General features: G+C 38.3%; 1 pseudogene; it reads left to right on the forward strand.

Moving 5' to 3' along the window:
- Positions 1-10091: 10091 nt before the first annotated feature.
- LOC141498665 (histone H3.3A-like) lies at positions 10092-21394 on the forward strand (annotated as a pseudogene).
- Positions 21395-21676: the final 282 nt, after the last annotated feature.

Genomic DNA, 21676 nt, shown 5'->3' on the forward strand with positions numbered 1-21676 from the left:
CACTGTTGGTGGAGCTGTGAACTCATCCAACCCTTCTGGAGAGCTATTTGGAACTATGCCCAAAGGGCAACAAAATTGGGCATACCCTTTGACCCAGCAATACCACTACTGGGTCTATACCCTGAAGAGATGAGGAAAAGGGCTAAAAACATTACTTGTACAAAAATATTTATAGCAGCCCTGTTTGTGGTGGCAAAGAATTGGAAATCCAGTAAATGTCCTTCATTTGGGGAATGGCTTAGCAAACTGTGGTATATGTATGTCATGGAACACTATTGTTCTATTAGAAACCAGGAAGGACAGGATGTCAGGGAAACCTGGAGGGATTTTCATGAACTGATGCTGAGTGAGATGAGCAGAACCAGAAAAACACTGTACACCCTAACAGCAACATGGGAGTGATGTTCAACCTTGAAGGACTTGCTCATTCCATCAGTGCAACAGTTGGGAACAATTTTGGGCTTTCTGCAAAGGAGAGTACCATCTGTATCCAGATAAGGAGCTGTGGAGTTTGAACAAAGTGCAAGGACTATTCCCTTTAATTTAGAAAAAAACAGATAGCTTATTGTCTGATCTTGTTACCTCTTAGACTTCTCTTCTCTTTAAGGATATGATTTCTCACTCATCACACCCAATTTGAAACACGGTACAACATGGAAACAAAGTAAAGATTGACAGAGTGCTTTCTGTGGGGGGAAGGGGGTAGGGAAGCAAGATTGGGGGAAAAATGTAAAACTCAAATAATATCTTTAATAAAAATAAATTTTAAAAATTCCCAATTACATACTAAATTAGAAATTCTAAAAATTAAAGGAGAAATTAATAACATCAAAAGCAAAAAAACTATTGAATTAAGAAAAAAAAACAAAAGTTGGTATTATGAAAAAAACAATAACATTGATAAACCTCTGGTCAATTTGATTTAAAAAAAGAAAGAGGGGCGGCTAGGTGGCGTAGTGGATAAAGCACCGGCCTTGGAGTCAGGAGTACCTGGGTTCAAATCCGGTCTCAGACACTTAATAATTGCCTAGATGTGTGGCCTTGGGAAAGCCACTTAACCCCGTTTGCCTTGCAAAAAAAAATCTAAAAAAAAGAAAGAAGAAAACCAAATTGCTAGTATCATAAATGAAAAAGGTGAACTCATCACCAATGAGGAGGAAATTAAAGTAATAATTGTAAATTACTTTGCCAATAAATTTGATAATCTAAGTGAAATGGATGAATATTTATAAAAATATAAGTTGCCCAGGTTAAATGAAGAAGAGATAAAATACCTAAACAACCCCATCTCAGAAAAAAAGAAATTCAACAAGCCATTATTGAACTCCCTAAAATAAATCTCCAGGGCCTGGTGGATTCACAAGTGAATTCTACCAAACATTTAAGGAACAATTGGTTCCAATTCTATATAAACTCTTTGGAAAAATAGGCAAAGATGGAACTCTGCTTAACTCTTTATATGAAACCAATATGGTGCTGTTACCTAAACCAGGAAGAGTTAAAACAGAGAAATAAAATTATAGACCTATTTGCCTGATGAATATAGATGCAAAAATCATAAATAAAATCTTAGCAAAACGATTACAACAAGTCATCACTAGGATAATAAATTAGGATCAAGTAGGATTTATTCCAGGAATGCAGGGTTGATTCAATATTAGGAAAACTGGAGCAGCTAGGTGGCGCAGTGGATAAAGCACCACTGACCCTTGAGTCAGCAGTACCTGGGTTCAAATCCCGTCTCAAACACTTAATAATTACCTAGCTGTGTGGCCTTGGGCAAGCCACTTAACCCCATTTGCCTTGCAAAAAAAACTAAAAAAAAATTAGGAAAACTGTTAGTATACTCAATTATATCAAGAACAAACCCATCAGAAATCATATGATCATATTAATAGATGCTGAAAAAGCTTTTGACAAAATTCGGCATCCATTCCTATTAAAAACACTAGAGAATGTAGGAATAAATGGACTGTTCCTTAAAATAATTAGCAGTATCTATCTAAAACCATCAACAAGCATTATATTCAATGGGGAGAGGCTAGAGGCATTACCAATAAGATCAGGGGTGAAACAAGGGTGCCCATTATCACCACTACTATTCAATATTGTATTAGAAATGTTAGCATCAGCAATTAGAGAAGAAAAAGAAATTGAAGGAATTAGAATTGGGAAGGAAGAGACAAAACTCTCACTCTTTGCAGATGACATGATGGTCTACCTAGAGAATCCCAAAAAATCATCCAAAAAACTCCTGGAAAAAAATAAGCAATTTTAGCAAAGTTGCAGGTTATAAAATAAACCCTCACAAATCCTCAAATTTTCTATATATGTCTAGGAAGATACAGCAGGAAGATCTAGAAAGAGAGATCCCATTCAAAGTAACCTCAGACAATATAAAATACTTGGGAGTCTATTTGCCAAGACAGACTCAGAATCTTTTTGAAAACAATTATAAAACACTTCTCACACAAATTAAATTACATTTAAATAACTGGGTAAATATCAACTGCTCATGGATAGGTAGAGCTAATATAATAAAAATGACAATTCTACCAAAACTAAACAATCTGTTCAGTGCCCTACCAATCAAAATTCCAAAAATTTACTTTAATGAGTTAGAAAAAATTGTAAGTAAATTCATATGGAGAAATAAAAAAGTCAAGAATTGCCAGGAGCTTAATGAAAAAAAGTGCAAAAGAAGGGGGCTTAGCCCTATCTTATCTATAATTATATTATAAAGTATTAGTCATAAAAACTGTCTGGTATTGGCTAAGAAATAGAGTGGTGGACCAGTGGAATAGACTAGGTGTAAAAGCAGGAGATGATAACAGTAATCTGCTGTTTGATAACCCCAAAGAGTCTAGCCATTGGGATAAAAACTCCCTCTTTGATAAAAACTGCTGGGATAATTGGAAGTTAGTATGGAAGAAACTTAGAATAGACCAACACCTCACACAAGATAAAATCCAAATGGTTACAGGACTTAGACATAAAAAACAATACTATAAGCAAATTAGAAGATCAAGGACTAGTCTACCTGTCAGATCTATGGAAAGGGGAACAGTTTATGACTAAGGAAGAGTTGAAGAACATCACCAAAAACCAATTAGATGATTTTGATTACATTAAATTAAAAAGCTCTTGCACAGATAAAACCAATGTAAGTAAGATCAAAAGAAATGTAGTAAATTGGGAAACAATCTTTACAACTAATGATTCTGACAAAGGACTCATTTCTAAAATATACAGAGAACTGAGTCATATTTTTAAAACAAAAAGCCATTCCCCGATTGACAAATGGTCAAAGGATATGCAAAGGCAATTTACAGATGAGGAGATCAAAGTAATCCATAACCATATAAAAATGCTCTAAATCATCAATTATTAGAGAAATCCAAATTAAAGCTTCTCTGAGGTACCACCTCACACCTCTCAGATTGGCCAGTATGACCAGGAAGGATAATGATCATTGTTGGAAGGGATGTGAGAAATTTGGGACACTATTACACTGTTGGTGGAGCGGTGAACTCATCCAACCCTTCTGGAGAGCTATTTGGAACTATGCCCAAAGGGCAACAAAAATGTGCATACCCTTTGACCCAGCAATACCACTACTGGGTCTATACCCTGAAGAGATGAGGAAAAAGCGTAAAAACATTACTTGTACAAAAATATTTATAGCAGCCCTGTTTGTGGTGGCAAAGAATTGGAAATCCAGTAAGTGTCCTTCAATTGGGGAATGGCTTAGCAAACTGTGGTATATGTATGTCATGGAACACTACTGTTCTATTAGAAACCAGGAGGGACAGGATCTCAGGGAAATCATTTGCATGAACTGATGCTGAGTGAGATGAGCAGAACCAGAAAAACACTGTACACCCTAACAGCAACATGGGAGTGATGTTCAACCTTGAAGGATTTGCTCATTCCATCAGTGCAACAATCGGCAACAATTTGGGGCTGTCTGCAAAGGAGAGTACCATCTGTATCCAGATAAGGAGCTGTGGAGTTTGAACAAATTGCAAGGACTATTCCCTTTAATTTAGAAAAAAACAGATAGCTTATTGTCTGATCTTGTTACCTCTTAAAGTTCTCTTCATTAAGAATATGATTTCTCTCTCATCACACCCAGTTTGGATCAAGGTACAACATGGAAACAAAGTAAAGACTGACAGAGTGCTTTCTGTTGGGGGGTGGGGGAAGGAAGCAAGATGGGGGGGGACTGTAAAAGTCAAATAATATCTTTAAAAAAATTAACTTAAAAAAAATGAAACAGGTCATTCCCGATTACACTTATTTCCTTTTGACAAGATTGCTGAAGTTTATCAGAAGAATGTGACAGATAGAATTTGCTTATCATGTTGATGATGCTGTTTGTTCTTCATCCTTGAAGAAGATCATGACATCAGGGAGGTGGTGCCATGACAAGCACATGAATTGAATTTGAATGGGGGAGGACTATGCTAAATCACCAGCCTCCTTTTCTCCTCCAGAGTCATCTGAGTCCAGTAGGCAATTAAGCATCAGGATGACTGGAGATGACCTTGGATGGGAGGCAATCAGGGTAAAGTGACTTGCCCAAATTTACACAGCTAATAAATTTCCAATGTATGAGGATTTAAACTCCTGTCTTCTTGATTCCATGGCCAGTGCTCTATCAACTGTGCTACATAGTCTTTATTACTTATCATGTAATTCCTGTGGAAAAGATAAAGAGGTGTGTGTTAAATAACAGGACACTTAAATGGTTTCCAAAGTAGTTGAATAAAATAGTCATTCAGTGGCCTGATGTCCACTTGGAAGAAGTCTCTAGTGTAGTGTCCTAGGGATCTGTGCTTGGTCCTATGCTGTTTAACATTATTATCAGCCACTTAGACTAAAATATAATTGGTATGCTCATGAAATGTGCAGATGACACAAAGCTTGTGGATGGCAGAATTAAGATTCAAAAGGACAGCTAGAAATATTGGACCACACTGAATAAGATTAAATTTAATAAAGAAAGTTACAGTCTTAGATTTGAGTTCAAAAAACAGACTTCAGAGGTACAAGACTGTACAGACATGATTACAGAACAGTTTGAAAAAGAACTGAAGGTTTTATTATACGGAAAGTTCAATATGAGGCAACAGTATTATTTTGGCAGCCAAGAACACCAATGCAGTCTTTAGCATTCAAATCTTCCAAGGATAAAGGTGCTGTTAGTTCCACATTCCTTTGCTCTGCAGATTATATCTGCTGTATTACATTCAATTCTAGACTGGAGTCTTGAAAGCACTATAATAGTATCTTGCTAGCAAAATATTCAGAGGAGGACTATCAGGATAGGGAAGGAACCTAACTCCATGTCATATAAGACCTAAGGGTATTGCTTTTGGAGAAGAGGAAAATGGAATAGGAAAGTTGTTTTCTAGGACCATCCTAGGGATGAGGGATTATACTTTTGGGGCCCACAGTACAAAACTAAGATCCATAGGTGGAAGCTGTAGAGAAGCAATTGATGACTTAATATAAAAGAAAATTTGCCTTATCATTAGAAATGTAATAGGAATATATAAATAGACTGAGTCTTGGTGGTATCTGGTATGCTGTCATGGGGGGTTCTTTTTTAGTTGTGGTTTTGGATTTGATCCTGTGCCCACCCAAATTCTTTTCAACTCTGGAATACTGTAATTCTAAGAATCTTAGACCCTCTTTCAATTTAAAATCTATGATCCTGTGAGGACTTATCATACAATATGTACATATCTTGGACCCAAGGCCTTAGAATAAGCCATTCTTCCCTCTTCTTCATTCCTCACCTTCAATCAGTCATCAAGGTTCCTCCATAAAATCTCCTACATCCACTTCATCTATCCCATTCACTGGCACAGTCCTCAATTAGGTCCTCATCTTCCACTTAGACTACATCAATACCTAGGACCAGTCAAGGAGTAGAGAAAGTCATTAAGTTAATATGAAAATATGTTTTGTATAATTGATTTCACATATCCTGCCTTCTCAATGGGTAGAAGAAAGGGCAGGAAGGAGGGGGGGAAGCACAGAATTCAAAAAAAATTAATGAATGATAAAAATAAATAAATTATACTTTCATTTCAATATAAAATATAATTTTACAAAAGAAAGTAAAGAGGTTGGCAAATTTTGTCCTTGATGCTTCTCCATTATTTTGTCTGCCCATCCCTTCCACACATATTCAATGTCTTGATGCTTGTCTCCTGGCCAATCATTTCCCCCAATAGGGCTGAACAGTAGAAATGTAGTTTTCTGTATCTCTTCTTTCCATTCTCCCATGCATACAGAAAATAAGCAGTGTGCTAGACTCAAGAAATACATATCAAAAAAGCAAGGACAGTCTCTACCCTCAAGGAATTCACATTCTCAAAGGAAGAAATAGTTGATGCCAAGGTCCAAGAAGGCCTTAGAGAGCAGCAGTGTAATAGAAGTTATTGCATCTTCTTTAATGTCATTTCCATGAATGAAAACTCATCTGCTTCTGATGTTGTGCCCAGGATATTAGAAGGGAAAGCTTTCTTTTCCCTGGTCTTCAGCAGCTGAGTTAGCTCAGAAAGCATGGGCTATGACCCCTGCAGAACAAGTTGTTAGGTGGTATTTTCACAAGAGTTGCTTCCCTTGAGAATAGCTGAAGGGACTGTGTTGGAAGCAAGGAGGGTAGTTTGGGGATGCTGCTGTGTCTAGGACTCTTGGGGCTAACCTGCCAATTGGTAACAGTTGTTTGGTAATTGGTGTTGGTGATTGCAGGAATGGTAGATCCTTTTCCAAAGGATTTGTTTCTCTGTATGACAACTGTGAGGGACTAGATTAGAAGCAGGTAAGGGGGTCTATTCCCTGTGCCACAGAATTTATCTGTCAATGACAGTTGCTGGCACTTGATATTAGTTGTGGCATGGATAAATGAAAGCAAGAATAGCATTCTAGAAGGAATTGATATACTTAAGACCAAATCTCTTTCTTAAAGACTATATCTTAAAGTCAAGCCATTCTTCTCATTGTTTGGTCAACAATAGATCCCAGGTCAACTCCACTTGGTCACTGATAGGACCCTGATTGGCTTGGAATGAATGTAAATAGCAAGTATTTCTGTTTTGACCAGAAACCCTGAGGGTCCTCCCCTCCCAGATTGATTTTTTTGACTGAGTTAAAGAGGCCACTCTTTGCCTCATTTCTTTCTGACCTGTTGAGACCTGCTAAAGATATCAACTTAAAAACACAATGCATCTGGGGCTATCTTCAAGCATCATGAGCTATATTGGACGAAGATTGTTCCAGAGGAGAGAGAGTGAGGCTGGGGACTTTGCAAAGACCCACCTCACTTAAATTCAATTCACTTGCATGGCATGCAGCTAAGTGGTGCAGGGCATAGAGCACTGGCCTTGAAGTCAGGATGACCTGATTTCAAATCCAGCCTCAGATATTTGACTCTTACTAGCTGTGTGGTCTTGGCCAAGTCACTTAACCCTCATTGCCTTGCTTCTAGGGCCATCTCCAGTCATCCTGATTCATATCTGGCCAAAGGACTCAGATGGCTCCAGAGGATAAAGGGAGGCTGGTGACTTAACACAGTACCCCCTCACTCAAATCCAATTAATTCGTATGTCATGGCATCATCTCCCTGCTGGATGCTATCCCTAAAGGACAAAAAGTAGTGGCAGCAAATTCTGGGCCTAGGCTATCTCCAACAAAGGAAAAAATTAGAAGAAAGATTCTGTAAACATAACCAAATTGGCTTAAATATAAGACAGAAATTCCTGATGGACTTAAATACTAGCCCAGGAAACTCTGGGTTTGAATTCTTCATCTAAAACAAGGCTGTCCAACCTTAGGTTATCTTAGGCTCACATTAAAATAAAACAATTATTCAAGGGTCACACCCAGAATAAAAAATACAGTACACTAATAATTAGTCTGTAGTCTTAGGTGAAGTAAGCACTACACAAAGTCATGGCACTTTTAAAAGTTTTTATTGAAACAAAAAAGTTGCCTCATAACTTCTTAGAAAGTGGGGGAACATGCATCATCAATACAACAGGTGAACTGTGAAGTGCAAAAGCAAACACAAAACAACAAAGTGACAATACAACAGTATAAAGGTAGGTGCATATAGACCGGTCTGCATCATACAGATGGAACGCATCTCACAGATCGACTGAAAATTCTATGCAATAAGTTCATCCATAATACTGCTTAAAAACAGTAAAGAAAATTAGCATCAATAAGATTATTTATTAGTAAAGGAATTTTAAAAAATTAACAAAATCTAATATACATTCCGTTAAATTATTTTATTTTTTTGCTTGTGAAAGTTAAAACTCACAGGCAGGCCACATAAAATCGCACTGAAGGGCATATTTTGGACAGCCTCCATCTATATATACTGTAATTTCCCACGTATGAAATACTCTCATGTATAAGATTCGCCTTAATTTGGGGGCCAAAAATTTGAAAAAAAAAATGTATTACATAAAGTTACTGAATTCAAGTTTAATTTATCATGAAAATCAACAATCTGCTCATAGCTTTCAGGAATCTTTTGGGCAAGTCTGGTGCATGGATGCATGCTTAGTCCATTCTATTTCATGAACCTGAAGCATCCATTGTGTCCTCCTTTGAAATCAGTCACTTCTTTTTCATCAGCAATTCATCTTGCCTCCTGCTGAACCATCTTTGTGGACATAGCAATTCCAAAGGCCCTTTGCTCTTCAATCCATCCCTTCAATTCCCTCTCTGACTCAGGCCTTTTGGTTGCATTGCCTCTCATGGCCTTCTTCTGCCAGGATGTTTTCAGTTGGGTTTCTTCTTCCTGTAGCCAGTCTCAGATTGTTTTCTCAGTTGAAGGAGGACCAAAGTGACTTTCAGCAGCATGATTTTCATTCACTTTTGCAAACTGAATCACTTTGAACTTGAATTCAGTTCTGGATGAAAAGCTTTTCTAAGCCATTTCCGGGCAGAACATAATAAAACATCACCTAATATATCAGTAACAAATGTGAAACAATGAGTGCAAAGGCAAAAAGTGTGAAAAAACAGAAAATGCAAGTAAAAAAAATCTACAACCACTATATAAGATGCTCCCAGTTTTTGACCCCAAATTTTTTGAAAAAGGGTATGTCTTATACATAAGGAAATATGGCAAACCCAGGGTTCTCCTGAAACCAAATCCAGTTATCTTTCCTCTACACCACAGTGTCTCTTAACTGCCTGGGTTAGTATTTAGTTCTTCTGTATATTCCTGCCCCCTCTTCTTAATCTCTCCTACATTAAGTCCCTAGAATTTTTGTCTTTTATCATGCCCATTTTTGCATGAAACTATCAGCTACTATCCAGTTCCAAGGCAGAAGGCAACTTCTACACAAGAGTGTTGTCTAGTATAGAAGCAGTAGCAGGTCCTGGGCAGTATTTTGAGAGGAGAAAATTCAGATGGAAGCAGCATCTGAGGTAGCTTGAACCCCAAGAACAGAGCAGGATCTCAGTTCTATCTTTTAGCCCAGTCTTAAATCTGCAAAGGAATAACTACAGCAGGTATTACAGATCGAAGGAAAATCTATAGTTCTCTTACTCTGAACCAGCAGTTTTCCATCTGGTTAGTAGGAGAAATCCAGTAGTCCAGTAGCAATCTAAAATTGCTCAGACTCAAAAACAGATCGGAAATTTGTAGAACTCATACTGGAGGATGGGGGGGGGGGCAGAAAAAATAGACTTTAGCTTTAACCAGACCATTTTAGGAGCACTGGAAGATTAAAGATTCCAAGATTGAGTAATCCTTGAAATGTTAGAATAAAACAACACTCAATACTCCAGGAAAGCAGCAAGAGGACCAGGCTACTTTCCCTCCAGAACTGTGGCAGAGGTCATCCCTAATATCAAATTTGAAGTCAAAAGTAGGTTGAAAGAATAAGCAAAGGAGAGGCACTTCTAGCCAAGATGGCAGAGAAAAGCCAGGCATCATCTTAAGTTCTTCTGGTTTTCCCTGAGAACTAACATGAACCAAGCCGCTTAATAGAATTTGGATCCACAGAACTCAAAGAACCTAGGAGAACATCTCCCAACAAGGTGTGTCTTAGGAGAGCATGGGTGAGCCGGGGCAGAGAGTAGAAAGTCACAGCAAGGGGACTGACCTGAGACAATAACAGCAGAAGTGTTTGCCGTATGACAGGAAAGCTCCAGCGTGGCAGCTAAACATCAATCTGGTCAGCTCAGCTGGTCTGGAAGACTAGGGCCACAAGCCCCCATATTTTTAGCAAAGTCCCGTGTTTCCAGATGAGTTCCCTACCCCCCCATTCCTATGGGAGAAAGTGACTCTTCCCAGAACAAACATAGTATCAGACCACACCTCCACCCCACTCCTAGGCTCAGGGAAGGGCAGCAGATTCCCCCACCCCAGTGGTGACTGAGGATTAAGTAGATTAACTATATAGCCTGATGGCCCAGTTCACGTTGTTTGAAGATAACCCAGATCCAGCTGCCCCCCCAAACCACACAGGCCTAGGGAGTGGACCACTAATTAAAGTCAAAGAAACTCCAGAAAAAGCATCTAGCATCCCCTAATGGTCATCCCACTTGAAGTTACTAAGTCCAGTGAGCAAAGTCACTAGTGATCTCAACACCAAAGGTCTAAACCAGCCACTCCCCCAACACAAAATCCTAGGAAAATGAAGAAAGGTCAGCAGAAAATGGGGTCCACTAAATGTTACCTTGAAGACAAGGATCCTAACTCAGAGAGAAGTAGAGCTTCAGAGAATATGAACTGGTTTCCAGCCCAGAAAGACTTCTTAGAAGAGATCAGAAAGGAGTTTAAAAATCAATTGGGAAAATTGGGAAAAGAAAAATAAGAGAAAATTAACACTTTGCAAGAGAAAATTATTATCATGCAACAAGAAAATGAAAGTACAATTGGACAAGAGCAAAAAGAAAATAATTCTCTCAAAACCACAATTGGACAAATGGAAAACTTCTTCAAAAATAGAATTGACCAAATGGAAAAAGGAGTTTTTAAATGTATATGAAGAAAATTCTTCTCTTAAAGAAAGATTGGAATCTGAACAAACTAATTACTTCATGAGACAAAAAGAATCTGTTAAACAAAACCAAAAAAACAAAAAAACAAAAATAGAAGAAAACGTAAAATACCTCATCAGCAAAACAACTGACCTGGGGAATAGAACCAAGACAGACAACTTTAGAATCAGAGGGCTTCCTGAAAACATTGAGGAGGAAAAAAGCCTGGGCTCCATACTTTAAGATATAGTGAAGGAGAAGTGCCCTGATATCATGGAACCAGAGGGAAAAATAGTTATTGAAAGAATACATCAATTTCCCCCCCGAAAGAGATCCCAAAATGAAAACATGAAGGAATATTATGGCCAAACTCCAGAACTATCAGAAAAAAGAGAAAATTCTGCAAGCAGCCAGAAAGAAACAATTTAAATACCATGGAGCCACAATAAGGATTACACAGGACCTGGCTGTATCAACATTAAGTGACTGAAGGTCCTAGAATATGATATTCTGAAGAGCAGGCGAGACATGAATGCAGACAAAAATTCACTATCCAGCAAAACTGAACTTTCTCTTCCAGGGGAAAAGATAGAAGTTTAACAAAATAGGAGATTTCCAATCTTTTCTGATGAAAAGATAACAGTTAAATAGAAAATTTGGACTTCAAACAGGAGACTCAAGAGATACATGAAAAGGGAAAAAAAGGGAAAAGAAAAAAAAAACTGTTATCCAATAAGATGAAACTGGCTATATCTCCACCAGGGAAAAAGATTCTCATAACTCTTGAGAATTGTATCTCTATTAGAGAGAATATATTTAGTCAAAAGTAATGTACATTCATGACTTCTCTGCAACTCTGAAAGAATGATTTAAAAATATCTCTTTGAAAATGCAGGACAGAGTATGGCTGTGTATATGGCTTAGTAATGGCTGTGGTATATGTATGTCATGGAACACTATTGTTCTATTAGAAACCAGGAGGGGTGGAGCCAAGATGGTGACACGAAGGGATCCAGTCTTAGGAGCTCTCTGATAAAAACTCATAAACTAAGGACTCTAACTAAACTTTCGAGAGACAGAACCCACAAAGGGACCCAGTGAGGCAGTTCTCCTACTCAAGGTAACCTGGAAAAGAGAAGAAAGGCTCTGCTCCCCGGGTCGGAGGGGCGGCCGCCAGAGGGGTGGCCCACCAGAGCCAAAGAACTCAGCCTCCCGGAGGCAGCCCCAAGGGCGCTGGGAGCTGCGGCTCACAGCAGCAGGGGAGTCTCCTGAGCTGCACCCCGGGGAGCAATGGCACAAAGTGGGGGAACAGCGGGGGACCTCTGCCAGAGCGAGCACGTGGAGCCCAGCCCTCGGGGAACACAGGGAGCAGCTTGGTCTTTCTGCAGCCCAGACTAGGAAACAGAAGCAGTCGGAGCCGGTAAGCAGGAGCCCCCAGGGCATGAGCCCATTGACCTGAGGGAGCGGAGTGAAGAGAAACTGCAAGCTCAGTCCTCTGCCCCTGGAACAGGACTCTGGGGCTCTGACCACATTCAGATCCTGATCCCAGTCTAGGCCCCCCCATAGAACAACAGGGGCCCCCCACCTCGGCCCCATGGCGGGGGGGGTGCTTATGGTCATTCACAGACCAGGAGGGAGGACAGAACCTCACACACTGAGACCCTTGTGGGAGTGTCCCAAAAGCTCAGGAAGCACCCCAAAAAAACAGGCTTAGGCTGGGAAAATGAACAAGCAAAGAAATAAGAGGAAGACCATTGAGAAATATTTTGCAAATGAGCCCAAGAAGGATCAAAATACTCAGTCTGAAGATGAGGAAGCACAAGCTCCTACATCTAAAGACTCCAAGAAAAACAGAAATTGGGCTCAGGCTATGACAGAGCTCAAAAAAGACTTTGAAAATAAAATGAGGGAGTTGGAAGAAAAACTGGGAAAAGAAAGGAGAGAGATAAAGGAAAAACATGAAAATGAAGTCAGCAGCTTAGTCAAGGAAATCCAAAAAAATGCTGAAGAAAATAGCATGCTAAAAAACAGCTTAGGTCAAATGGATAAAACAGTTCAAAAAGTTATTGAGAAGAAGAATGCTTTAAAAAGAAAAATTGGCCAGATGGAAAAAGAGATAAGAAAACTCTCTGAGGAGAATAAATCCTTCAGACAAAGAATAGAATTCAGGGAAATTGATGAATTTACCAGAAATCAGGAATCAATACTTCAAAACCAAAAAAATGAAAAATTAGAAGAAAATGTGAAATATCTCATTGAAAAAACAACTGATATGGAAAACAGACTTAGGAAAGATAATCTGAAAATTATTGGAATACCTGAAAGTCATGATCAGGAAAAGTGCCTTGACATCATTTTCAAAGAATTACTACAGGAAAATTGCCCTGATATTCTAGAAGCAGAGGGCAAAATAGAAATGGAGAGAATCCACCGATCCCCCCGAGAAAGAGATCCCAAAAGACCAACCCCTAGGAATATTATAGCCAAGTTCCAGAACTCCCAAGTCAAAGAGAAAAATTACAAGAAGCCAGAAGGACACAGTTCAAATATCGTGGAGCTGCAGTCAGGATCACTCAGGACTTAGCAGCATCTACATTTGAAGCTCGTAGGACTTGGAATACAATATATCGGAAGGCAAAAGAGCTTAGAATGCAGCCAAGAATGAACTACCCAGCAAGGCTGAATGTCCTTTTCCAGGGAAAAAGATGGACTTTCAATGAACCAGAGGAATTTCAAAGGTTCCTTTTGGAATGGCCAGAGCTGAACAGAAGGTTTGATCTTCAGATACAGGACTCAGGTGAAGCATGGAGATTGGAGGAGAGGGGGGAAATATGAGGGACTTAATGAGGATGAACTGCATGTATAGAAAAATGATACTGATAATATTCATATGAACCATCTCAGTTAATAGAACAAGTAGAGGGAGCTTTTATAGTTGAAGCACAGGAGGAAGCTGAATTTGAAGATAAAATATGGTGTAAAAATGGAATCAATAGGGGGAAAAAAGGGAAATGGAAAGGGAGAAAGAAAAAGGAGAGGGGGGAATAGTCCAAGATATTTCACATAATAAGATTTTTTTTATTACAATGAGCTATTGCAACGATATGGAAGGGGGGAGGCAAGGGGGAATGAGGGAACCTTTGCTCTCATCAGAGATGGCTAGGAGAGGAAACAGCAAATATACTCAATGGGGTATAGACATCTGGAGTAAGAAGGAGGGGGGAGCAGGGGGAAGGGGTGGGGATGTGAATAAAGGAGGAGAGGATGGACCATGGGGGGACAGTGTTCAGATATAACACATTTTCTTTTTTACTTCTTGAAAGGGGCTGGGATTGGATGGCCTGCCCAGGACTATAGGGCCAGGTGGATTCTGGGCCTAAGAGGTGGTATGGGGGCTCAGGGCTTCTTGGCCCCAGGACCAGGGATCTGTCTGCTGCGCCACTCAGCGACCCTACAGCAGAATCAGAGTGAAAGGAGAGAGAAAATATAGTACACAGTAGTGGAGAAATAAGAAAGGAGGGAGTTGCGATCAGCAATGGCAACGTTGGAAAAATATGGAAGTAACTTTTGTGATGGACTTATCATAAAGAATGTGATCCACTCACGACAGAGTTGATGGTGTTGGAACAAAGACTGAAGCACATTTTTTGTTATTATTATTTGGGGCAGGGTGCTGGGCAAGTGGGGCTGGATGGCCTGCCTGGAGCCACATAGCAGAATGATCTTTGGGTGTCTGAGGCCGGATTCAGACCCAGGTGCTCCTAGCTCAAGGGCCAATGCTCTGTCTGTCACCCAGCCACCCTTACTATTATTACTATTTTATTTTATTTTGGGTCTTTTTTTTTCTTTCTTCTTTTTGGTTTTTGCAGGGCAGTGGGGATCGGGTGGCTTGCATGTCACATGGCTGGGTGATTATTGGGTTTATGAGGCTGGATAAGGACTCGGGTGCTCGTGGCTCCAGGGCTGGTGCTTCGTCCATTGTGCCACCTGGCCATACGTACAATTATTACTATTATTTTTTTAATTTAATTTTAATTTTTTTTCTCTCCCCTTTACTTTTTCGCCCAAGCAAGTCTATCTATATTCATGGGGGGAGGGGTATTTTGTTTACTTGTAAACAAGTATATTTTATTAATGAAAAAAAATTTGTACGAAATGAGAATAAAAAAAAATTAGAAAATAAAAAAAAGAAACCAGGAGGGATGGGAATTCAGGGAAACCTGGAGGGATTTGCGTGAACTGATGCTGAGTGAGATGAGCAGAACCAGAAAAACACTGTACACCCTAACAGCAACATGGGGGCAATGATCAGCCTTGATGGACTTGCTCATTCCATCAGTGCAGCAATCAGGGACAATTTGGGGCTGTCTGCAATGGAGAATACCAACTGTATCCAGAGAAAGAACTATGGATTCGAACAAAGACCAAGGACTATTAACTTTAATTTAGAAAAAAAAAAACTGATATCTTATTGTCTGATCTTGCTATCTCTTATACTTTATGTTTCTTCCTTAAGGAAATAATTTCTCTCTCATCACATTCAATTTGGATCAATGTATTACCATGGAAACAATGTAAAGACCAGCAAATTGCCTTCTGTGGAGGGTGGGGGGAGGGAAGTAAGATTAGGAGAAAAATTGTAAAACTCAAAATAAATAAAATCTTGAAGAAAACTCAAAAAAAATTAAAAAAAAGAAAATGGAGGACAGTAAAGAGATGGGAGGATAGAGGAGATTGAATGGAGTAAATTACATCACATAAAGATGTGCAAAAGGACCTATTGCAATAGAGGGGGAAGAAGGGAGAAATGAGAACCACCTGAATCTTACTCTCATCAGATTTGACTCAAAAAAAGTATTAATACACACACACACACACACACACACACACACACACACACACACGAGTTTAGAAACATCTTTCAAATATTAGGAAGGGAAAGGAAGAGGGAGGAGGAAAAGAGTAACTGACAGAAGGAAGGGAAGGAAGGGGCAAAGAGAAAGGGGAAAGAAAGGGGAGTGATTGGGTACAAGGGGGCAAATACACTGAAGGAAGTGATATTCAGAAGCAAAATACTGGGAAATAAGGATGGGGGAAGGGGAAAATAGAAACAGAGGGAAGATAGCATGGAGGGCAATAAAGAGTAATTATAATTTTGAATGAGAATGGGATGAACTCTCTCATAAAACATAAGCAGATAGTACAGTGGATTAAAAACCAGAATCCTCCAATATGCTGCTTACATGAAACTCATTTGAAGCAGAGAAATATATACAGAGTAAAGGTAAAAGGTTGGAATGGAATATATTATGCTTCAGCTGAAGTAAAAAAGGCAAGGATAGCAATCCTTATCTCAGACAAAGCAACTGCAAAAATAGATTTCATTAAAAGAGATAAATAAGGAAACTATATCCTCCTAATGGGTACCATAGACAATGAAGCAATTCAATTATAAATAGGTATGCACCAAGCAATATAGCATCCAAATTTTTGAAGGAAATGTTGAACTAGTTACAGGAAGATATAGACAGCAAAACTCTACTGGTGGGAGAACTCAACTTGCCTCTCTCAGAATTAGATAACTCTAACTATAAAATAAACAAGAAGCAAGTTAACATGGTAAATAGAATGTTAGAAAACCTAGAAGTGATAGACCATTGGAGAAAATTGAATGGGGATAGAAAGGAATATGGCTTTTTTCTGCAGTACATGGCACCTACACAAAAACTGATCATGTACTAGGGCATAAAAATCTCATAATCAAATGCAGAAAGGCAGAAACAGTGAATACTTCTTTTTCAGACCATAGTGCAATAAAAATCACATGCAATAATTGGCCATGGAGAGTTAGACCTAAAACTAATTGGAAACTAATAAACACTAAATACCCTCCTTTTAAGGAATGAGTGGATCAAACAACAAATTATAGATAGAATTAAGGATTTGATCCTAGACAATGAAAATAATGAAACAACATACCAAAGCTTATGGGATACAGCCAAAGCAGTTATTAGGGGATATAATGTATCTCTAAATGTTTACATGAAAAAATAAAGAGGAAACCAAAAAATGAACTAAAAAAATTAAAGAACAAATTAAGACCCCCCCAATTAAATAACAAATTAGAAATTTTAAAAATTAAAGGATAAAATAATAAAATTGAAAGCAAGAAAACTATTGAACTAATAAATGAAACTAAGAGTTGGATTTATGAAAAAACTAATCAAATAGGTAAAACTTTAATTAATTTGATTTATAAAAGAAAGAATAAGGGTAATGATCAATCTTGATGGACTTGCTCATTCCATCATCAGTACAACAATCAGGGACAATTTGGGGCTATGTGCAATGGAGAATACCATTTATACCATATGTCCAGAGAAAGGACTGTGGAATTTGAACAAATACCAGACTATGTATTACCATTAATTCAGAGAAAAAACTCATATCTTATTATGCAATCTTGCTATCTAGTATACATTATTTTTCTTCCTTAAGGATATGATTTCTCTCTCATCACATTGAATTTGGATCAATGTATACCATGGAAACAATGTAAAGACTGGCAAACTGCCTTCTGCAGGTGATGGAGGGAGGGAAGCAAGAATAGGGAAAAAATTGTAAAACTCAAAATAAATAAAATCTTTAAAAGGAAAAAAAAGAAAGAAGAAAGTGAAATTATTAGTTTCAAAAATGAAAAGGGTGAATTCACCCCCAATGAGGTAGAAATTAAAGTTTTAATTCAGAACTAGTTCAACCACTGAAAAGAACAATGCACAAAAAGCTACTAAACTATATATACCTTTTGATCCAGCAATATTGCTACTAGGTCTATATACCAAATAGATCAAAGAAAAAGGGAAAGGGTTCATATTAACAAAAAAAATTATAACAACTCTGTTCATGATGACAAAGAGTTGAAAGCTGAGGGGGTTGTTCATCATTTGGGGATTGGCTGAACAAGTTATGGTGTATGAAAGCGATGGAATATTATTATGCTAAAAGAAATGAGCAAGTGGGGACTACTGGAGGCAGGACCAATATAGTAGCACAATGCTAGGAAGTTCCTGGAACTTTTCCCAAAACAACTTTAAAATTAAGCCTGTAAACAGAAACTAAAGTGACAGGAGAGAGAGAGAGAGAGAGAGAGAGAGAGAGAGAGAGAGAGAGAGAGAGAGAGAGAGAGAAATTCTCAACTCAGGTTATTATTAAGGAATTTCTGAAAAGGTTTGTGTCAAGTGGGTAAAGGGGGAGTGTAGCCCAAAATAGGTAGGAAAGCCAGCAGGAGGCTCTTAACTACAATACAGTTTAGGTCCCAGATCAGCAAGCCAGTAGTACAGCAGGCCAGTAGTGAGGGTCCCAACTTCAGCTCAGAAGACAAAGGGCAAGACTAGGAATACTGGTGCAATAGGTGAGACTGGGTTGGGCTACCCTAATGCAAGAGACAAACCACTAGCACCTGAGATACCAGATCACATGAAAGTCAGAGACCAGACACTCAGTCCTAGCAAAAAAAAGTTTGGGACTATGTCCCTTTTGTCCCAGCAGCAGAGTTCAACTATCAAAATGATCAAAAAAAGAACAAAGAGCATTAACCATAAAAGCTACTATTCTGATAGTGATAATAAATATGTCATTTCAGAAGAGAAAAGCTATTATAAAATGCTTACAAGCCAAGTCTCAAACAGGTTTATGAATTGGTCTCAAATACAAAAATACCTCTTGAAAGAGCTCAAAGAGGATTTTAAAAACCAATGAAGAGAGGAAGAAGAAAATTGATAAAAGAAATGAGTGATGCAGGAGAATTATGAAAAACTGATTGAAGAAAACAATACCTTTACAACTGAAAAAGGCCAAATGGAAAATAAATCAACTCCTCTTAAAGTAAAATTGATCAACTAGAAAAGGAAAACAATTTCTTCAAAAGCAATTTTTTTTAATATCTCTGATGGGTGGGAGCTGTCAATTTTATTTTGTTTTTAGTTTTTGTAAGGCAATGGGATTAAGTAGCTTACTCAAGGTCACACAGCTAAGTAATTATCAAGTATCTGAGGCCGCATTTGAACTCAGGTCCTCCTGAGTCCCAAGCCATTGCTCTATTCACAATGCCACTGAGCTGCCGCTGTCAAAAGCAAAATTAACCAAATAGAAAAGGATACGCAAAAGTTAACTAAAGAAAACAAAATCCTAAAAATTAGAATTGGATAACTGGAACCTAATGATTCTGTGAGACAACAAGATTACATCAAACAAAACCAAAAAGCTGAAAAACTGAAATTAAGAAAACTACTGAACTGATTAATAAAATTAAGAATTGATTTTATGAAAAAATCAATAAAATAGACCGATCTTTGTTTAATTTGATTTTTTTGCAAGGCAAACGGGGTTAAGTGGCTTTCCCAAGGCCACACAGCTAGGTAATTATTAAGTGTCTGAGGCCGCATTTGAACCCAGGTACTCCTGACTCCAGGGCCAGTGCTTTATCCACTGCGCCACCTAGCCGCCTGGTTAATTTGATTTAAAATAAGAATGAAGAAAACCAAATTTCCAGTATCAAAAATGAAAAAGGTAAACTTATAAGTAATGAAGAGGAAATCAAATAATTTGGAGCTATTTTATCCATATACATATGCAAATAAACCTGACAATATAAGTAAGATTGAAGAATATTTACAAAAATATAAGCTGCCTAGATTAAAAGAAAAGGAAATAAAATACTTAAATCCATTTCTTTAAAAGAAATGGAACAAGGGGCGGCTAGGTGGCGCAGTGGATAAAGCTCCGGCTTTGGAGTCAGGAGTACCTGGGTTCAAATCTGGTCTCAGACACTTAATAATTACCTAGCTGTGTGGCCTTGGGCAAGCCACTTAACCCCGTTTGCCTTTCCAAAAAAAAAACAAAACCCTAAAAAATAAAAACAAAAAAGAAATAGAACAAGCCATCAATAAGTTCCATAAGACAAAAATCTCCAGGGCTAGATATATTTACAAATGAACTCTACCAAACATTTAAAGAACAATTAATTCCAATTTTACATAAACTATTTGAAATAATAGGTAAAGGAGTTCTTCTAAGTTCCTTTTATAACATCAACATGGTGCTGATACATAAACCAGGAAGAACCAAAACAAAGAAAATTATAGACGAATATATCTAATGAATATTGATGCAAAAATCTTAAATTTTTGCAGAGATTACAAGTTATCACTAGGATATTACACTATGATCATAGCACAGTTAGGTGGTGCAGTGGATAGAGCACCGACCCTGGAGTCAGGAGGACCTGAGTTCAAATCTGGCTTCAGACACTTAATAATTATGTAGCTACATGATCTTGGGCAAATCACATAACCCTTGCAAAAATAAAAAAAAAAATAGCACTTACACCAGGTATGCAGGGATGGTTCAATATCAGGAAAACTATTAACATAATTGAGCATAACAATAAAAAATTAATAACAATCAAATGATTATCTCAATAGATATTCAAAAAGCCTTTGACAAAATATAGTATCCATTCCTATTAAAAATACTAGAGAACAGGTGTTCGCAGCCGCCGCTGCCGCAGCTCCCAGCACCAGGGTCGCCTCCTGCTCGGCCAGCCCAAGCGAAGGGGGTGTCTAAGGAGAAGTTTTCAGGAACATGGCTCCGTCCCAAGCAAACCGCCCCTAAATCCACCAGTGGTAAAGGCCCCAGGAAGCAGATTGCCACAAAAGCCGCTCGCAAGACTTCGCCCTCTGGGGGGGGGGGGGGTTAAGAAGGCCTGGTCCTGTGGCTCTCCGTGAAATCAGACTTTATCAGAAGTCCGCCGAACTTCGGATTCGTAAACTCCTCTTCTAGCGTCTGGTGCGTGAAATTGCTCAGGACTTCAAAACAGATCTGCGCTTCCAAAGTGCAGCAATTGGTGCTTTGCAGGAGGCAAGTGAAGCTTCTCTGCTTGGCCTGTTTGAGGACACCAACCTATGTGCTATCCACGCCAAACGTGTTACAATCATGCCAAAAGATATCCTGCTAGCACGCCGCATATGTGGAGAACGTGCTTAAATTCCACTATGATGGGAAACATTCTTCATTCTCAAAACAGAAAAAAAAAAATCTCTTCTTCCTGTTATTGGTAGTTCTGAACGTTAGATATTTTTTCCCATGGGGTCAAAAGGTACCTAAGCATATGATTGCAAATGGAAAAATAGGGGACAGAATCAGGTATTGGCAAGTTTTTTCCATTTTCATTTGTGTGTGAATTTTGAATATAAATGCGAGGACATAAAGCATTAATGCCGTCAAAAAATGTTTCCGTGAACAAGTTTCAACGATTCAACTTTATAACAATTATAAATAAACCTGTTAAATTTTTCTGGAAAATGCCAGCATTTGGATTTTTTTAAAAAGTAAATTTCTTATTGACGGCAACTAAATGGTGTTTGTAGCATTTTTATCATATGGTAGATTCCATCCATTCACTATACTTTTCTAACTGAGTTGTCCTACATGCAAGTACATGTTTTTAATGTTGTCTGTCTTCTGTGCTGTTCCTGTAAGTTTGCTATTAAAATACATTAAACTACAAAAAAAAAAATACTAGAGAACATAGGAATAAATGGCGTTTCCTTAAAATGATAAGTAGTATCTATCTAAAACCATCAGCAAGCATTATATG

Source organism: Macrotis lagotis, chromosome X (assembly GCF_037893015.1).
Source record: "Macrotis lagotis isolate mMagLag1 chromosome X, bilby.v1.9.chrom.fasta, whole genome shotgun sequence".
NCBI lineage: Eukaryota > Metazoa > Chordata > Mammalia > Peramelemorphia > Peramelidae > Macrotis > Macrotis lagotis.